The sequence below is a fragment of the Cynoglossus semilaevis genome, chromosome 5 (genome assembly GCF_000523025.1).
Source record: "Cynoglossus semilaevis isolate Cse_v1.0 chromosome 5, Cse_v1.0, whole genome shotgun sequence".
NCBI lineage: Eukaryota > Metazoa > Chordata > Actinopteri > Pleuronectiformes > Cynoglossidae > Cynoglossus > Cynoglossus semilaevis.
Window position 1 is genome coordinate 725,078 of NC_024311.1, and position 20,779 is coordinate 745,856.

The 20,779-nt window shown below is 38.1% G+C and overlaps 1 protein-coding gene across 2 annotated transcripts in view; it reads left to right on the plus strand.

Moving 5' to 3' along the window:
• The window catches only part of znf536 (zinc finger protein 536), a 231,126-nt gene that overhangs the window by 85,505 nt on the left and 124,842 nt on the right, over nucleotides 1-20,779 (plus strand). For both annotated transcript variants that reach the window (XM_017032457.2, XM_025055399.1), the window contains one exon: nucleotides 16,188-16,288. The gene's annotated coding sequence lies outside the window, so the exon portion shown is untranslated. The remainder of the gene's footprint in view (nucleotides 1-16,187; nucleotides 16,289-20,779) is intronic.

Consider the following 20,779-nt stretch of genomic DNA (forward strand, 5'->3'; position numbering starts at 1 on the left):
TGCATAAATCGTATATAAGTGTGTGTATTATATTCAACTTTATTTATTTAAACAACTTTAAGAAAAAAAAAAAACTTTGACAGGACAATTTGATCTTTAGTTTGAGTTTCAGCAGAAAACTGTCTTCTGCCACGTGTGTGTGCCTCTGTGTACGTGTGAGCAGGTGGTAGACATTTAAATATGACAGTAGGGTTCTAACACATGCCAGGACCCCTGTAAATAAGACTATCTGTTATTAAGATCTTCTTTGTTGGACCACACCCCTCTCTTCTCCGGGGTGGCTTGGGTATTCAGTTCTCTGCTTATTGGAGTGGAGAGTGGAAGGTCGAGCCTTGGGTTTGACTGATGGATCCCACATTGTCACCTTTGTAGGCAACAAACAAAATAAGTGGTGTTTCCATGGGTGGCGAACCCAGACCCATCTGTTTTCTGAAATGTTTGGAACGTTTCCTCACATTTGTTAGCAGCTGAGGTGAGAGTGTGTGCGTCACAGCGAGTATTGCAAACCACAGCCGGATACACAAAGAGATCACATGAACAATCACAGGCTAATGAGATTTGATATGGTCCAAATGCTCCCAGGTTCTAGTTCGCATCCGCAGAAGTCAGTCAGATCCATACCGCACACGCACACACAGATGATATCTACTATGTACAATTTAGGAAGGATAAGTTAGTAAAAATATAATCTTGTTAATTGTTTGTTAATTGTTTATTGATTTTTAATGTCTTGCATGATCTCAGTCCTAGGAAATGCCGTTCCTGAGCATGTTTTGGTTTAAGTCCTACACGTATATGGTCCAGGTCTGGTCCTTGTCTCAGTCCTGGACAACCCTAGTTCTCATTGTGTACTACTTTAGTCTAGGTTTTAGTACCAAATGTTTACATGGATACTGTAAATGCATGATTGTACGATACCGAGAAGAAAAAAAAAAAAAAAAATGTCATCGTGAAAAAACTTAAGGTTTAAGTAAAATTGTTTTGTGTTAAAAAACTCAAGGTTTAAGTAAAATTGTTTTGTGTTACTGAATAGAAACAATATTTCTGAACTACACGCAGTTCTTTCTTCCAAGTATTTTTTTGGAAATCAAGATGCATTCACATAGTAAAAAGAGCCATAGCTCTGTTAGTGGAGATTGTCCTGTCAGTTTAACACCATGAGGAAGAAACAACTCTGTCCAAAACTCTCCAGAGATGATGATGTGCTGGCGGTAAACTTAAGCTTCATGTTCTGAATTTTAAGCTGTCCAGATTTCACTGATCAACACATTTAAACTTTGTAACGGCCCATATCCATTTTCTTGATACTGCTTTCAAGCCAGAAAAAAAAAACTACTACTATAAAAATATTACCGGCCATTGAGAAACAGACAATAATTCATACATTTTACATTTTGTCACATTTCAAAACCAGTTGAAACATCTAATCCAGGCATGGGCAAACTAAGGCCCGGGGGCTGGATGCGGCCTGTTCAGCTTTTAAATCCGGCCCGCCAAACTTTTCCAAATTATATAATTTATTTAAACTATCATTATGCTTCTGCCTTTTCCCAGCAATACCCACGTTTCCCCAATATAGGGCGTAGAAAATGATAAAAGCATTTTGGCATTTTAGCCTCATGCATGACTTACATGTCATATATCTTAGTTTACACGAACATTCCATCTATCTGCTCCTGATTCAACCTAGATTTATTTTTTATATACATATTTCAGAGATAGGATTTAGGTTTTTTTTTGTAGGTCTGACTCAAAGTGTTAGAGTCACAGATACAGTCTGGTGTCCCTCCTGGTTCAGTTCTTGGACCATTTCTATTCTGGTTACCATGTATGTGTTACTAGGTATTTTTAATAAAAAACATTATATTTAATTATGTAGTCTACGTGACCTAAGACCAGAACCAAATCTTAGGTAAAGGACCAACATGCAAATGTTAAAATTGTTTTTTTTTATTTTGAGTTTTTGTAGTTTTATAGAACCTTCCATACACTGGTTTAAGCTTCAAACTACTCCCTTTTGAAAAACAATAGTCATCAGTTAGTTTGACTTTCATTAACCTGGATTCCAAAGCACTAGCCTGATGGGACTGTCAAGTCTAACTAGTCCACTTTTTGACTCGGCTACGTCATTAAGAAAATCAGTACAGAGAAAAAAGGCAAAAACAAATTCTACATAAAAAAAAATTATTGTACTTCTTTAATATTTGGAGACTTTTTATCCCTTGAAAAAACGGGTGCTGACATCAATCACATTGGCTTATTCACACATTTTTGTAAATTTTTTCTCATTTTGTACATGAGTACTGAGTTTGTCGTAAATGTTTGAAAATCACCATCGCCACTAAATGACAGCTCATTGCTTAGAATGTATGAAGAGTTCTCTAAAGCATCAATGTCTCGGGTTTTTCACCCACAGACAAAAAAAAGTGCGACCTAACAAGTGTCCAGCAGCTCGTAACACAAAGACTCATTTACACGTGTTATTGAAGAGCAGAAGTGGAATGTGGCCAGGCATCGCCTTTAAAAAGAAGCGGGGGTGGAAGATGTGGGTGGGGGCCAGAGTGAATGAGCCATGCTCTATAGTGATTTGCCATTTATAATTGGCCCTCGATGGTAGATGGTGCCTGGCCAGGCCTATTTTTTTCTTTTCTTTTTTTTTTTTTTTTTTAAACACAATCTGTGCCTGTGGTCGCAGCGATGCATCGCTAATGACAGGAAGCCAGGGTGGTGTGGAAAGCACAGCGGTGCTCGGTGGCTCCAAGGTCGGCGCAAGCAAATATGTTCACCAACAGATACTCTGATAGATGATGTTTTGTGGTCACCCATAATAAAAATGTGGTCAGATATGACTTGATGTGCTTATTTTCCGAGGGAACTTAAATTCTTATCTCGCCTCTTAAAGAAATTGTTTGTATCGTGTGAATTTATACTTCAGTTTTTACCCTTAATCCATCCCTTTCAAAAATTCTGAAGGTCAAATTAATGATCATGGATTCTTCTCTCACTATAGTCTTTTAACAAACAAACATTTAGATTCGAATTAGAGATCGGTTGAATTTGGTTGATTTGTGTTTGATTTTTTTTTTTTTTTTTTGTGCATCTAGTGACTCTAAACAGAACTCACCGGCATTAGGTTGTGTTTGAATTGTTTGCTGGGTCTGTGTATATTCACATCTTAAAGGTGTGGTATTTGTATTTTGAATCTGCAAGGGTTTATAGACTAGTGGATTCACGTAGACCTGGACCTTGAGTTTCGCTATCGTCTCCGTGGATGTTTACACAGTAGTTGTAAAAATGTTCCCCTTGCACTGTTTCCCAGACTTGTGATTTTATTGATTATTTTAATTTACCATTAAGTGTAGCCTTTATAAAAGGGTCAAAATGGGCATGTGCAAGTCATCGGGACTCAATGTTAGAGTAATATCAGAGGACACTCAGAAAACATGATGCTAAAGTTTCTTTTACTAACGATAATTTTAGTTTATTACATTTTTGTGATCACAGTCCAAATTAAAATGCATTCAAATTTTTACAAAGTTGAACAGATTTAGGAGAAAGAAGACCAAGAACCAACTCCATCTGTGCTAAAATCCTGATTTCTTCTTCTCCAAAAACAATGAAAAGTTAATGAAGAGGTAACTCAATGATGTAACGAATATGGCAGTGGCCAAGGTCAAAGCTGGCTACAGTCTGGAGATGGGCACAGAAGGAACAGGAAGGAGAGGAGGAAAGGGCCAGGTGATAAGAAAAGGCTTTATATGGCTCTCCCATTCTATCCCCCTCCTTCCTCTCTTCTCTCTCTCGCTCTCTCTCGCTCTCGTTCTCTCATACACACTGGATATATTGTGACTTTAAGTGTACTCCTTGCTTTTATCATCACCACTGCGTGTGGTTTTTTTCTTAATCGGTGTTGAGATTTGGCAATTAAATATTGAAAGGGCTTAAATGACACATTAGAGGGTTTTCACAGAGTCAGGTAGGATCGATTAAACAGCAGTAAAATACCACTGCCTTGGAACACTGGGCTGCACCATCCCTTTATTGTGGAAGAGCATGTTTGGGACGTAAGCATTTGATTTATTTGGGAACTGTGACTGAGACTTTAGGAAACATTGATTTCATGTTAATCCTTCTGTAAAGCACACTTATTGTAGTTCTTAAGTTAAATTAAATTATCTATGGGAGGTAACTGATCCCGCAAAGCAACTTAAGACTTAACCTTCTGACTTTTTTTTATGTTAGAGTGCCTCGTAAAAAGTGTTATTCATTTTTAGTCTGTATCTAAGCTGAAATTGACAAAATGATGTTGTCGTCTGCATAGAGGAGAGCATTAGAAAAATAAGTTCAACTTATTGTTTTCTGTAACATATCTGTAATTCACAGCTGCACTTGTTACATGGGGACTTTCATGGGGTGTGTGATTTTTTTTTTTTTAATAGTGTTTTACAATAATAAACACTTATTGCATTAGCCCAAGATCAAATTTGTGACTAGCGCATAATTGTCTGACTACCTTTGCTTTTCTAAAACTGTATAGTCATTGCTTATGGCCAGCGGGAGAAAATGTTGTCCTTCGAGTTAGGGTCCTGTGACAGTGTGTCCTTGAACAGGGTTCCTTATCATTACCCATCATGCCGCATCAAGCTCTTGTCATCAACAATATCGTTCACAGTGCCCCACAAACCGTTTGACAATTGTGCCGGTCGGCTTGTCAAATGTGTTTGTTGAGGCTGGTCCCATGCGTGCCGGCGTCTAAACTGGTTAAAGTCACCAGAAATGAATGCTGGGAGTTGAGATGGTATTTTAAGCTAGAGTTACTCTTGTGACACAAAACTTTTTTTTCCCACAGTGTGTGCAAATAACAACATATGTTTCAACAGTATTTTTGAGCAACTACTGGTCAGTATTAATGGCTCTACAGATATACATAGTTGTTACCCATGTGTTTAATTTGGACAGCCCTACTTATAATTCATTACTGCACCAGCAAGGCAGGTCAGCAAATACATTTCTTTGGTATTCAAAAAAACAGATGTGAGTCAAAGGATGGATTTTGTGGCCTTACAAAGTCTAGAAATGTACTTTTTTTTCTTTTGCTTCTTGAGCGATGTGTTTGAGCGATGTGTTTGATGTTCATTTTTAGGTTCATCAAAACAAGTCTCATTTTCCTGCATAGCAAACATTGATATATATTTAGTTTATTATGTCTAACCTTTGATCTTTCAAAACTACCTTTCAGCAGTTTTTTTTTTAAATATATTTTTGACTGAGCACTAAGACTTCATTTGTTTTGTGTGTGAATCCTGCAGTCTTTGTAAAATCAAAAAACGGTGCCTTAGTATTTAAAATCTAAAATAAAGGAAAGTAAGTGTCCCATCAGCAAAACGTACGTCTTCCTGACCTAGCTGTACATTTTTTTCAGTAATAACTATTGTTGCGACTTCAACTAGAACTTTGTCTAGATTTTATGGTAACATTAAAGCCTCCGAAATTTGGGCCTGGTTCTTTTTCCCTCCTTTGTTTGATGTGAAGTCTGTCGTCAAAATTAAACTATTTCCACAGCTGGACCCCCCACCTCCTCCTCTTCATCCTTTTTCTTCTCCTTCTTCACTTATACGTCCTCTTCTTTCCTGTTAAAGTATGAAATAATATTCTGTGTGTGGGCCCATGCCTGAACCCTGAGAACTCTTACATTTCACAATAAACTTGTTTATATGAAGCCTTGGCATAGACGGCAGCGAGATAAAGGGACATGCTGCGTTAATTACAAACGCCGTTAAAATAAACCACTGGAATAAAATATGATTCTCTCTCTCTCTCTCTCTCTCTCTCTCTCTCCCTCTCTCTTTCTCTGGTTATGAACCCCATTCAGTTTCACAGGGTTGTGTGTTTTTAGTAGATTTACAGACTTGTGGAGACCAGAACCTGGTAGTGACGAATAGGAACTATATTTTTGAATATGTACGATTAACAAAGAGAAGGTCATCAGGATTAGCGGAAGAAGTTCTTTGGGGTTCCGATACATTTTTGAGGGCAATTCAAATTCAGACATTTATTAAATTTTCAAATATAAAGCTGTACTTAACTGAGAAAGACTTACAATGTAGCAAAATGCTAGGTTTTAATGAGGATGTCAAGCACAGACAAAATCACTAAGGAATGGCAAAAAGAATAGACATAGGTAACTGTGTGTGTGTGTGTCCATGGATGCATCAGACGTGTTTTCTCTGTACATAGAGTCTGCTCTGAGCAGCTATAAGTAAAGAAGGAAAACAGCAGTGGGTTTATTTTTTTTAAAGTGCAGCCTGAAAACTGATCTGTTTCATAGAAGCCGATGAGAAACCGCTTTATCTGTTTGTGTGTGCGACTTTAAGTGTGTGTTTTTGCCGGAGATTGCATTTCTGTATGTGTGAGTGTGTGAGTGTGTGAGCGAGCGAGAGAGCGAGAGTAGAGCTGCAGACAGGATTATTTTTCCTGAAGTTGTACTCAGGTTTCTGCTGCTGCTGGGTGGCCCTCGCTCCCATTTAGCCCTGTTAACATAAGAATGGAGCAGTGGCTGCAGGAGAAACAAGGGGCCACAGGGAGTGAGGGTACAGGGGGGGCACGGAGGTGTCAGTTTAACCTGGTTTTAAATAATTCAGCTTGTACTCCTCTGCTGCGAGTAGTGCTCTTGAAGGGATACACATAAAATACCAGGTGTACCTTATGACTCCTCTCCTGAAACAGTTTAACCTCCAACTTTTTTTTACGAGGGTATCTGGTCAAACCTATGGTTCTAGTCTGGACAGCAGTGGTAGTGACGGCAAACAGACCTGGTCTGCTTGCATCTGGAGCAGACTAAATTCTACAGTAACAATTCAAATATGTATAGCTTCTGTTTACTTACTCGCGTTCCCGGAACCAATTTGTGAAATGGTATCAAACATACCGTCTGCTACTGAGCCCGATATGGTTCCCGCAGCAAAGTTAGCACTTGCCGTTTTACTGAGCAACTGAGTTTCCTGTTGACTACATTTGTATGTTTTGGGTATATTTTATAGTTTGTGCTTTTTCTTTTTTTTTTACTCATAAAAGTTCTCATATGGTACCCCATCGGTACTGTTTCCATGACCTTGTACTAGTTCTACTAGTTTTCTAAAGGACCATTACACCCTGTTTTTGACAAGTCTTGTGTAAGACTTGGTTGTTAAAAGACAAAGATTTTCTCAGGTGAACCTTTAGTTTGTAGTTCTGAACTATCCCTTTAACCTCTCATAAAACAGTCAGCAATGACGGTGTGTTTTTTTTTCTGTGCTTGATTGTTGGTGTTTGACCTCAGTATGGGTATAAACTAATCCAGCTTCTCATCCCACCATAAGCTTCAGTTCCCTTATCCCGTGACGATGACCTCAGAAATCTGAATATCAAACGTTAGCGGGTCTCAAAGCAGGCTGCGGTCCAGGCGCAGTGACGAGGGTGCTGACGCTCGCAGGCTCCAGATGAGGAATGCTGCTCCGTGGAGATGTTTGTATACATTCATCCTGGAACGCTGCAGCCGTGGAGGTTTTCAGAGCAGCTTAAAGACATCTGGATACGATGAAATGCCATTTGTCTAAACAATCATGAGTCTTAAGCTGAGCCACCCAACGTGTGCTGAGCTTTTAACTACATACTTGTGCAACGAGCTGCAGCACAAACTCTTATTGACAAATACTTCCCCGCCGCAGCCTCATCACATTACCCCTTTCTTTTTTTTTTCTTTGTTTTTCAGCTCACACTTGAATTTTTTGTGTGATTTAAACATCCAAATATGGCTTCTTTTTAGAGTTTCTTTTTTTTTTTTACTTTATAACAATTAAATTAAATGAGTACACGATAATGCTGTTCATACATTTACAGAGTTTCAATTTCAAGGTTCTATTTCCACTTCTTGATGTCTTGACAATTGACTATGACCATTGTTCTGCTCAATACTGTGTTTGGTTTCCGCTCACTAGTATACCATAGGTCTTGCTAAAACCTGATGCAGAAAGACTTTTTTCCAGGGCTTTTGATAGTTTTTCAGGTTTCTGAACTGTACAGCACAGTAAGGTTGACATTGAGGGGAAAGTAGAGATGTACGAATTTATCGGCCAACCGATATTATTGGCCCGATATTAGCATAATTATGTAATCTCTGTAAGAATCATAATCTGTTTTTCCTCCGATAATGAAAACCTGATAACGTGATGCCTGTGTTCCACAAAATATGCTGGAATCACTTGTGAGGTCCTGGGATGTTTACTGCAGTTCCGGGAGGAAAATGGCTGCATATATCGGTATTGGTTGATATCGGAATCGGAAAGTGTTTGGACAGTATCGTTTTACCAAAAAGTTAATATCAAACATCCCTAGTTTGAAGGTATGTCATTATTTTTATGTCAATATTTTTCCCCTTTGGAAAAATACAAAAAAATGACCATGAATAATGGTGTGTTGATTAAAGCAACACTATATCATTATCATCATCATCATCGTCATAGTCAGCAGCATCAGCAGCCGTGGAAGTGAGTGCGGCCTCTCCTGCAGCTCTGAACGCATGCCTCTCTTCATATGTGCACGTTGCTTTATAACAACTGTGACACATACTAATAGAAACATACCTAATAAATTACCAGCTTTCAGGCTCTGGCAGCATGACATTTATTCTCTCTGAGCTCAGGGTGTGAGTGTGATGGGACAATTTTCATGTCCACCGTGTGTGGAGGAAGTGGAGAAGGAGGAGGCGGCTCTAGCAAATTGCATCACACAGAGAAGCCAGAGGATTAGCATAAAAATTAACACTTAAATTTTGGGCTTATTGTCAACCGCACTCAGAGCAGCCGCAGCCTCACAACAATCAATTCCTCTCAGGAATCTGATTAGATTCCATGACGCTTATTATCCCAGTCATGTCCGCCTGCCCCTTCCAACCAACCAACCACGTACGTACACACTCGCGAGCAAATACACAACACACAACGCTGGGCATTTGTTTAAATAGAATTAAGGTCGAAATAAATCTATAGTCTTTCTTCAGACACAACACCTCCGCCTCTGTCTCCGTCTGCTGTTTGGCTAAAGATTTCTTCTCTAACACACAGGACAAACAAAAACTACATCCTATTTATTGATATTATCCATTCTGTAATTGGTGATTCTGTTTTATTCTTCTGCACTCTTATTAATGTCATTGGTGTCTGGTCAGGGGCCAAACAAACATTTTATCCATTGTCTCTTACTACCTGACTTGAGATTAACTGGTAGTTAAGGGGGTAACATATTTCATTTTTTTTTTATAACTTGGTGTTTCATTTACAGTATTCATTTCATTTTGTATTTATGCTATTTTGAAATTGTCAATTTTTGTAGTGGTTTCTACTTTGACTCGAAATAACTTTAGCAATTTCTAGCCACTCAAATCAGATCTAAATAGCTTATTAGTAGATTTAACCATTTCCTTCTTTGTTTATATAATCTACATTTTGTTTATAGGTTGTTTATGGTACGGTATGTCGTATCTTTATATCTTTGGAGCAGCCACACAGTCAAAAATGTTCTTTTGCCTTTACACCCAGTCCGCCATGGAGATTGTACGTATGTCCTCCTGAAGTTATGTGTGTGTTTGCGAGCATAAAACATTCCTCGTAGACACTCTAAATTTACCATACGTCTAAATGTGAACAGGATTGTTGGTCCTGCAAAGGAATGAGCAATTGAGGATGAGAGATTTGGGATTGTTTGGGCCAGAAAAATCTTCAAAGTTTCAAATTTTAAGTTTTGGGTTCTCAAACACTGGTAGGCCTCTGTGCGGTGAAGTTCGTAACCTGAATCGTTGGTTCTCAGGGGAACCAACCTTGTATTTCCCTGCGAACAGTGACATCATCAATGGGCATGTGTCTTACTTATTTTTATTAAAAATAAATAAATAAATAAATAAAAGCAGTGGCTGATGAGGAACATGACAGCAAACAGAACCAAAACCATGTCTCTTTCTAAAAGCACCTACACACTGACTCCTTCTCTCTGTTCTTATGTGTGTTTGAGTTCGGTACCTGGTGCATTGAGGCATTAATCTATTATCATACGATGGGGGAAAGATGGGAGAAGGGTGCCATTGGGACAAAAGCCTATACAACATAGTTTAATGACTGGGTTGGAAGAGCAGAGAGAAAAAAAAAAGGAAGATTTATTTTTCTTCATTTTCTTCTTTTCACATTCTGTCTCACCTTCTCTACTGTTGGACCAACCATCTCCACATTTCCATTCGCAATATCCCTTGGGTTCTTCTTCATCTTCTTTCAACGGCAGCTTCATTGGCAACATCATGTCAAAATTTTTATTTTGTTTTTTAAATAAATACCATATTTTCCTGACTGTAAGTCGCTCCGGAGTATAAGTCGCACCATTGCTCTCTAGCTGTTGGTGTGAAAACAACAAACAACATTTCAGTGGTACAGGAGTAGCAGATACTGGTATACAAGCCTAGAGTGCCTTCTATAGGCTGTCATTGTCAAAATAACATGAAATTCAATGTGAAATGATATATTTTTAATGTATAAGTCGCACCTGAGTATAAGTCGCAAACCCAGCCAAATGATGAAACAATGTGCGACTTATACTCCAGGAGAATATGGTTATCAGATCAACTGTTTTGTTCATGCTAACAGTGTCAATCATGAGCTTAGCATATTCAGCTCAGCATAATGAAGGTTAACCCTAAACTGTTTTTTAAAGATTTAATTTTAGCAGAAGGTTATTTTTACATTGCTACATTTTTGCTATGGCCTAGTTATCATTGGGATGGCCCCTCTGTAGTGTAAATTCATGCAAATGTTTCTAACAGCAAAGAATTCAAACCTATTAAATAAGAAAAGCAGAGGAAATGGTTTAAAAGTGCTGACTCTGAAAGCATTTGTCAAACCTATACCTACAGTAGATGATGCCTGCACATTCATTTAATTAAATATACGTTTTTTTCCAATATAGGGGAAAAACACAAACCTATTGTTATTTATAGATAATTATGTTATAAATATATTGGTCCGGCCCACTTGACCTCTAATCAGGCTGTATGTGGCCCCTAAACCAAAATTAGTTTGACACCCCTGGCTTAAAGAGATACTGTAGTACACATTATAGGGGGGAATGAGATTTAACAGAAACTTGTCAGAAAAGGTTAACGCATAAAAAATTACTTTTAAAGTTAATCAATTGCTAATCTACATTAAGTATTCTTAGTATTACTTCTAGCAACTTTCTTTTCAGCTATTTGCATTTATGCTGCCCACTTAAGAACAGAGAAGTGTTTAACATCAAATCATTTGGCAATTTTTTTTAAACAGATTTTTACTTGATTTGAGTTGTTTATGCATTAACTGACTAACAGATTTTTACTTAATTTGAGTTGTTTATGCATTAACTGACTTTGTTCTGATTGTTTTTTTTATTGGTTTTGAAGAATCAGTAAATAGTATGGAGCAGTTCAAGAACCAATTTAAATCATTTTAAGTAACTTTAACTGGATTTTCCTACTGATTCCGGTTGACTCTAGAATATATAAACATTAGTTGTTAGACAGAAAAAATGTTGTTTCTTTATTTATTGGCAAATCTGGTTGGAGCTGCACTCATTGGACACACAAAAAAACATAGTGAAAGGTTTGGATGCGATTCACATATAGGTCAATTAAATGCACCAACATCTGCTCTCTCTCTCTCTCATTTGCATACAGCATTCATATGTTAATCATGGCCCTTGTTTTTTTTTCTTCTTTTTTTTTTTTCTTTTAACCAATGTGTCTTTGCACATGTGTTTGTGTGCACTTTTCTTATGTGCACATTCTCTATGTATTTTCCCTCTACTTCCTCCTACTCCTCCTACTTCTTCTTATTCTCCTCCTTCTCCTCCGCTCCATTCTGTACAGACGCGTCAAACAAAAAGAGATGCAGGGAATTTTGGATTCGTCTTTTCCTTCATATAATAACACATATGAACGATACCCCCGGTCCTATTTGGTTTCCCACTCGTCTGGCGATTAAAGGGAAGGTTAGGGGGAGCGACACAATCATTTTTGCTGTGGCCCTGCTTGGTAGAGATGCTCCTTTAACAGAGGAGCAGAGGGAGGCGCGAAGGCCCCAGCTTTTTCTGCAAGCAGCTTAATGCTTTATAAATCAATGATGACACAGATGGACAAGATATTATCTATTTAAAATGCCTCACAGCGAATATTGTTGTGATGATGAACAGAACAACTTTTTTTTTTTTTTTACAGACCTCCTGGTTTACATTCCTGAATTTAAATATCCAAATGAGAAAGATATTCATTATTTTTTTTTAAATAAAACTTTTCACCAGAATTTAGTAATACGATGGCTGCTTATACACTTTGGTTCAAGGTTTAGTTTGTCATCAGGATTAAATATTTTCTGAACCGTTTTGCATGAACTGCCCAAGAAACTGTGTAAAAAGAATTAAAATAAATGACCTTCGCCACCCCTTTCGCATCTAGAGCTCTGAGAAGCACCCAATGGCCCTTTCCCATTTGTGCACAATATGTTTCATTCCTGTTTATTTTCTCTTTTTTTTTAATCAAGTGAGTTGAAATAGCTGTGTACTCTCAGTTTCAGTTGTTATATTTTTTGAAGGGTTTTAATTTCCTGTTTGCATTGAATGTTTACAAAAGAGTTTTATTCTTGTTTATTTTAAATTAAATCAAGTTCACATCTTTTTCATTTTCTGTTTCAGCTGCTCTCGTTTATGTCCGAAGGCATTGTGTGTTTGAATGATTTGTTGCTTTGAACTGTAATTTTAATGCACGTGTATTTAGTCACTTAGTTTAATAATGATATATTTAAACAATGAAGAACAAATCTTAAAATTATATTAAAGTAATTAAAGTAATAACAACCAATTAGTGAGGTATTGACTTTGTAAATTTAACAAGATTATGAGATCGGGCCAGTGTGCAAAGTCTCGGTTTCAGTATCGATATCGGAACTGGAAAAGTTCCTATAGTTGACTATAGTCAATGGTATAATGACAAAGTTTGGAAACCAATCGATGACACAGCCTTTAATCCTTGAGTATTTATATCAACTAACATGAGAGAAGCCAATAATTGTCTTTAGAAATATTTGACAGGAATCCTTCTTATGCATGCTCAACGGAAATGAAGACTTGTTACTTAGTTTGCTATTTGTTATCCTACAATTAGGTAATTGTATCTGCTGAAATTTGTCCGGACTATAAGTCGCATTTTTTTTCAAATTTTGGCTGCGTTTGCGTGACTTATATATTAAAATATATAATTTCACAGGTTTGTTATTTTCACACAGACAGCTACAAAAGTCATTAAAAAAGTGACTTATATATTTTTTTATCCTCATGCATTTTTGGCTGGTGCGATTTATACTCCAAAGCGACTTATAGTCCAGATAATATAGTATGTTCCATTTTTACACCAGTCTAAGTTCCCTGCATTAAGCAATCACCAGATGTAAATCCCACCAACATGTGTTTAGACTTCTAATTTTAAAAGAAATAAAAGTCACTAGAAAGTCATCTGTCAAAATCAAAGTCATTTGAACTTTTCATAAAAAATAATGTTTGTATACGTTAGGACTGTTCCTGTTAAAATTCACAGACTATTTCAGCAGCGTATCTTAATCCATACAAGACACAACCCTATTTCTGGGGCTCTGGCTAAAGTCCAGATTAGGATGTGATTTGTGGTTACGTTAATTTTTGATTTTTACGTCTTAACTGGTTTTAGTAAAAGTCAGGGAGGAGGCTTTTTGAGGATTTGTAAATAAATAGAAGTTGATTTAGTGACAGATCTGTATGTGCGTACGCCATTTGTGTGTCTGTACACACACGTGTGTGTGTGTGTGTGTGTGTAAGCCTTGGGTATCCTGAGGGACAAAGACATGAGGAGGAGCTGGTGTCTGTGCCAGGGCTGTAATAATAATCAGGCATGTTTTTTCAAAGCAGAGGGCCACAGACCTTTAGCTGAATTATATCTCCAGGGTCTCTCTGTGCATGTGTGTGTGTGTGTGTGTGTGCACGTGCGCTAGTGCCTGTGTGTGTGTGTTCGAATGTCTCAGTGACACAACAGGGGTTAATGGCAGTCCAGGATCTCTGCCACTTTTCATGGTCGATGGGTCTCAATTTGGCATAAGGGGGTGAAAGGGAGGAGGAGGACAAGAACAGGGGAAAAGAGGAGGGAGGTGGTGAAGATAAGGCATAGAAGGAGAAGGAGAATAAGGAGGAGTGTGGAAATGAAGTGGAGGTTGTCAGATGTGGCAGCTGCTCAGAGGCCCTGATAAATATAAGCCTGTATTGATCGGTTGAAAATGAAAGATCCCCGAGTGGCGTGCAGTATTTAGCTCCTCGTCTCTCCCTCCTCTCCTTCTCTATTGCTCCTCTCCTTGGTGGTGGCCTTGCCTTGGAGGGATAGATTTTCAACCGTGCCTCCGGGCATCGCAGCCAAGCCAGCTTTGATTTCATCTTCAACCTTTTTCTGACTGCATTCCCTTGACCTCTGCAGCTTTGTCGCTCTTCGGTTAAAAAAAAAAAAATAAAAAAATTAGTTGGATTTTTTAAAAATTTTATTTTGATCTTCACGCATACATCACAGAACTGCGCAACAGTTTTTTCATTGTTTTAAGAAAGAATTCTTCTACAAATATTATATGTTTTACAATTTTTCAATTACATATTGTAATAATAAATCAAATAAAATCCTTATTAGTTTTTATTATTATTGATTTACAATCATTTAAAAAAAAAAACATTTTACGCCCAAAGGTTGATTTTCTGATCAGACAGACAGAGATTCTTTTTTAAAAAACAGAGAAAAACAGAAACAAATATACTTATACATACATACATATATTCATAGAACAAATACAGAAGGTAGATGTACCTCCATACTAGTAATCGTAGTATTTATATTATATAGTGTTACGTCTCTTTCAGACGAGATTTTCAAGCAGACCAGAATTTTAAAACATGCTTTTGAGGCTTTCTTCACAGTTCACAACCAAAGAGGCAATGTTAAGAATTGCAGACTCAGTGGTCGGCCAAGGAAAATTTAGAGATCGCCAAATTTCTAGCACTGCCATCAGCTCAGAACTGGCAGAGGGCCAGGAACACCCATCTGTACAAAACTGTGGCCAGAAGTGGTCTTTGTGGCAGAACTTTGGCCACGAAGCCAACCCTTAAATACAAACTTAGAAATGAACTAAAAAACATAGAAACAAAGTGCAGGGAAATATCAGCAGGATATTAAACTAATAAGTTCAAATGTATCTATAACGGGTGATGGTTTATTTTCACTCAGAGCCAAACAACAATGTAAATAGGGACTCTTTTAAACTGCTGAGGGACATTTCGTAAAGTATGACACCCCTTCTTAAAAGGACTGTTCAGAAAAAAACAACACAATCATGGTGATGAATGAAGGGTGTTATAGAGCCACGGTCTTAATATTACGAATATCACGAAGTCCGTGTGAGGACAGGACAAAACATTAATCCAGGTTATACCAATAGAAGATCCGTGGTGGGTTATACAATAGGTCTAGGTAGGAACTGGGTGGGCAAACTCTTTGGTTTGCGGACCACTATGGGTTCTAAAATTGGACGGGGGGCGGGGGGGGGGGCAGGAGCAGATAGATGGAGCGTTCATGCGAACTAAGATAAACAACATGTAAAAGTCATGCATAAAGGATAAAATGCTTTTATAATTTTCTAAGCTCAAAAAACCTAATCCCATCTCTGAAATATGTACAGTATATATAAAAAAATAAATCTAGGCTGAATCAGGAGCAGATAGATGGAATGTTCGTGTAAACTAAGATATATGACATGTAAGTCATGCATGAGGCTAAAATGCCAAAATGCTTTTATCATTTTCGACGCCATATATTGGGGAAACGTGGGTATTGCAGGGAAAAGGCAGAAGTTTAATGATAATATAAATAAATTATATAATTTGGAACAGTTGGGTAGGCAGGATTCAAAAGCTGAACGGGCCACATCCGTCCCCCAGGCCTTAGTTTACCCATGCCTGTCCTGGAACTTTTGCACAGTGCTATCACCTCATCTCTCACGTCTTCTCCATTTCTAACTGCCTGCTCCGTCCCACCACACCTTCTTATCGCCACCTCTCTCTTCTGTTTCTTTCAGGTGTCCATTCATTGAGCAGTAGAGTCAATCAGCAGCGCGAGTGAGAGGCCTCTTCATCCTGACACACAGCTTTGACTCCAGTATGCAGGAGTGGTTTTAAGGTAAGCTCGTAATGATCTCCATTCTTCTTTATTGATCGGTTCGGGCACAAGAAAACACGTCGTACTCAAATACATATTACAATCTTACAATTACTAATTAAAAGGTTTTTACTAGACCTCCGTACTTGATCTGACCAGCAACTGTCGTGTTACGGGAAGCTAGATTCTGATTTTTTCTAACAGCTTTTTGACACAAGCTAACAGCTTTTTGACACAAGACACACTTTTTTGAGCATGTCTGAACCCACCAACCCCTGTCAGACCGGTCTTCTGAGCTGGTGATGCGATAGTCAGCGAAGAAGACCTGAACATCCCTATTAAGCTGTGGCAAAATGTTAACGTTCTTTGTCAAAATGTTCTGCAAAACCTGGCCCTGATAACACACATATACACATCAAGGTCAGGAGGATGAGGCGGAAAAAAAGAAATCTGAAGAATTTATGTGTGGCATTAGTGTAATTGAATCGTACTCGTATATCAGGAAGAAAGTAGAAGTTTCAGAAAAAGGTGGTGGCTAGTGTTGAAAACAACAGATCTTTTCCCCTCCTCTGTCACTCTCCCCCTCTTGTTTTATTCCCTCACTCCCTCCTTCCTCCCTGCCCCGAGAAGGAGATGGATGATAAATTCCCGGCTCACAGAGCCAGCAACAGCTGTCGGCAGACAGGCCTGATATGAGAATAGCAGCAAAGGATGAGCAGGCATTAAAAATTAATATGCTATTTAGCCTAGGTGTATTTTAGGTATTTGACATTTTCATGTCCGGGACAGACAAAATTTATTCATGGCAGGGAGAGAAATAATAAAATAAAAATAGGTATGGACAGAGCGGGGAGGGTTTGGAGGACTGTGGATTTGGAGTTAGAGCCTCGTCATGTGTGGTTATAAAGAGGACGATGTTGCACGCACTTAGAAACAACGTAAAAGTGCTAAAAATAGATAACAAAGCTATATGTTAGTCCAGAAACGTGTCTTAGTCAGGCATGGGCAAACTACGGCCCGGGGGCCGGATTCAGCCCGTTTGGCTTTTTAATCCGTCCCGCCAAACTTGTCCACATTATGTTAATAATTTCTTTTATCATGATGCTTATGCCTTTTCCCTGCAATGCCTGCATTTCTCCAATAGATGGCGTAAAAAAAAGGATTAAAGCATTTTAGCATTTTAGCCTTTATGACTTTTACATGGCATTTGTTTTAGTTATTACGAACGCTCCGTCTATCTGCTCCTGACCCGGCCCCCCTGTCAAATTTTTGGACCCGTTGTGGCCTGCGAGTCAAAAAGTTTGCACACCCCGGTCTTAGTCAAAGTGGGCATGAAATTTTTGGGTACAGCATGATTGGATTGGATTATGAGGCAGTGTGTTAGGAGACTTCATTATATCTAATTTCTCATAAACAGCAAAATTTCTTTAAAAAAAAAAAAAGGTAAAACACTCCAAATATCTCAACAAAGGCACATAATTCATCAGAAAGTAACAACTTTTAAATTGCTTCAAAGCAAAACAAAGTGTGACAATTACAATAAAAATACTTAGTTGTAACTAATACATATGGAAATTTCTAAGACAGGGGCAGGCCAGTTGTGGTAAAAAGGAAAGGCTGCAAATCTTTACCCATCAATTTTGTAAACATTTTTTTTTTTTTATGATTTTCTCCTCCATAGTAGTTGTGTGGCCAGGTTATTGTTCTGTGTTTTGAAAACAGCAGGAGCAGTCTGTTTTTTTTTTTTAACTTGTGAAAACGAGAACCGTAGGAACATGTCTGTTGTGTTGTCTAAGTATTCGTCGTCTCTCTTGTCCATGTTTTCTGAACCTCGCAAGTGATGAGTTAATTTCTCAATTTCTTAGTTATTTGGTTACAGTATCTACATGGTGCGGTGATGCATGTCATGTATCTATGACGGGCCTCCAACTATATTTGTCGGAGGTGCAGAATTTTTCTGGACAGACACTTTAGCGGCCGGACAAACACAAGTTTAAATAAAAAGACAATTTTTGAATACAAAAATTGGCGGTGCCAAAATGGACGGTCCGTGACTTTTCATCCCCTCATTTGTTTAACTCAGTGGTTCTCAACCCCGGCACCTCATCGAGTCCCACCCCACTATTTGAGAAGTACTAGGTTTAACCAAACATATTGTTCACATTATACAGTAAATGGCAAAGTATCTCTTTTATAAATAATCTGTTATGGATTTCTTTTTGTTTACATTCATTCAAGAGACAGTGGCAAACATTCGGATAATTCTCCCATTCTAAAATCTAAGTATAACAAAATGAACAATAAACATGAATAAAACTTAAAGCAAAAAAGGCAACACAGAACAAGACAGGTTAAATGAAATACACAACAAAATAAATCTGAAATTAAAAAAAAGGTCAAAACAGGTTCTCTAGGGTAAGAAACAGAATCAAAGGAGACATGTAATTTCCGTCAACATTTGTGTTATTCTATGACTTTGTGAAATATTGGGAAGACATTCAAATACAGAACACTGTAATATTTCTCAGTCTCACAATTGAAAAGCAGCTTAACCGACACTTAGCTCCTCTCCTGGACTCAAACGGCAGACTGAAAGGAGTAGACAGTTCCACGCTGAGCTGTGCTAGGACCTCTGTGTCTTTATCACTATCTCATCCTGTCTCTACTGTTCTCACCCTTCCCCTCTTCCTCCTCCTCTTGCTCGTCCTCAGTGATTAATGGCAAATGCTGCTCTGCTACGTCTCTTTATCCTTCCTCGTTGCTTTGATCGTTGTGAAATGTGAGACGCCGTCTGGAAAAAAGAAATGATACGGAGAAAAAAAGGACAGGAATACATTTCATTACAACAAAAAAAAAAATGACTTTGCATTTTTTTTAAATCCATAAATGTTTTCCAGTGCTTTAATTTTCTTTTTTGTTGGTTTTCAGGCAAGGAAAATAATTGACTGTAATTACAGTAAAGGCTTTGCATGGAAACACACTTTCAATGAATGTACTTGATACTTGGTACTATTGTATTAAAGTGACTCTCGTACTCATGACTGTAGATGCGAAAGTAGTTTAGATAATGAAGAACTCAAATGTGATAATAAACAATAATGACCAAGTTATAGAGCACATGTGTCAAACTCAAGGCCCGTTGGCCATATGTGGCCCACCAAGTCATTTTGTGTGGCCCAGTGGAGCTTTTTTAACCTGATAACCTTTTTATTATTACACAGCAATGTACAATATTTGTTAACCTGATAATGTTTTTATTATTACACAGCAATGTTCAATATTTGTAACCTAAATAAACAATAATCAATTGCAGAAACATATATTATACATTATGGAGTAGTTACATCGATACAGTCTTCCACTTACAGCCAGCCCTTCAAGGGAACCTGTATTGCTAATGTGGCCATCCTAGGTGAAAATGAGTTTAACCCCCCTGAGGTAGAGAAAATAATCGGTTCATAAACTTTTTAAAGAGTTTTTTTTTTCACAAACGGTAGAAAAAAAACCCCGACTCAGTTACAGCTCAGCATTGTCAGATAATTATTAACACAACTGTCTACGATTGAAAACCTTCTTCTCCTTTTCACCTCTTTGTCTTGTTAATTATTTACATATCTTTCCCTTTCCTCCTGCTCCTCACCTCCTCAATCCCTCTCCTCCTAAACTTCCCGTCTCTGGAAGTGTGGCACAGCTGAATGTATGTATATGCTGATGTTATTACCTTTGGGAACATTTAGCAGCTTGCTGTTTAACACCGTAACCCGCTTCGGCATCAGCAGCAGCTGTAAGGAGAGAGAAGCTGTGAAGGGAAAAAAAAGGAGAGAAAATCTGGTGACAGGACGTCTTTATTCCAACCTGCTGCTGCGGCGGGATCAATGCCGCCTAAACACAGGGAGATGTTTCTCTACCTCAAAGTAAATAGAAATCAAAGGTTTGCAGATGAAACGTAGGATAAGAAAGAAAGTAAACGCGAACGACTCCCTCGTCTGCGCTCAGGTTATTATTTCTTTCTGCCTTTGTCTGATTGATTTTGCCCAAACTGGTGTTAAATGAAACTGTGAGAGAAACATCAGAACCACTTGACTTATGTCTTAGACTTGAATCAGGGAATGGAGGACTGGGGGTGGGAGGGGGTCTGTCTTTCCTGCTACTGGTGTTTTAATTACTGCTTATAATGATCAAAATCGGCTCTTCTTTGTAAGTTGTCTAATCTTCTTTATACCAAAAATACCTGAAGAGAAGCGGAGACTGTTATTTTTATCCCTTTAAAAACACACAAACAATAGACAATAGTTTTGCACTTGAGGATCAAGTCTTAAGATGCTTCTTGTCAATGAAGATCCATGTCACGGTCAAGGTTGAGGAGTTCTGTTAGGCAACTGGACATTACATCTTCTCAAAGAAGACGTTTCACTTTTCATCCAATGAGGCTTTTTTCAGTTCTATCTGGTGGTGGAGAGTACGGCAAATATATACTCTGGGTGTGACGAAGAATAAAGCTCCTGTTGGGTG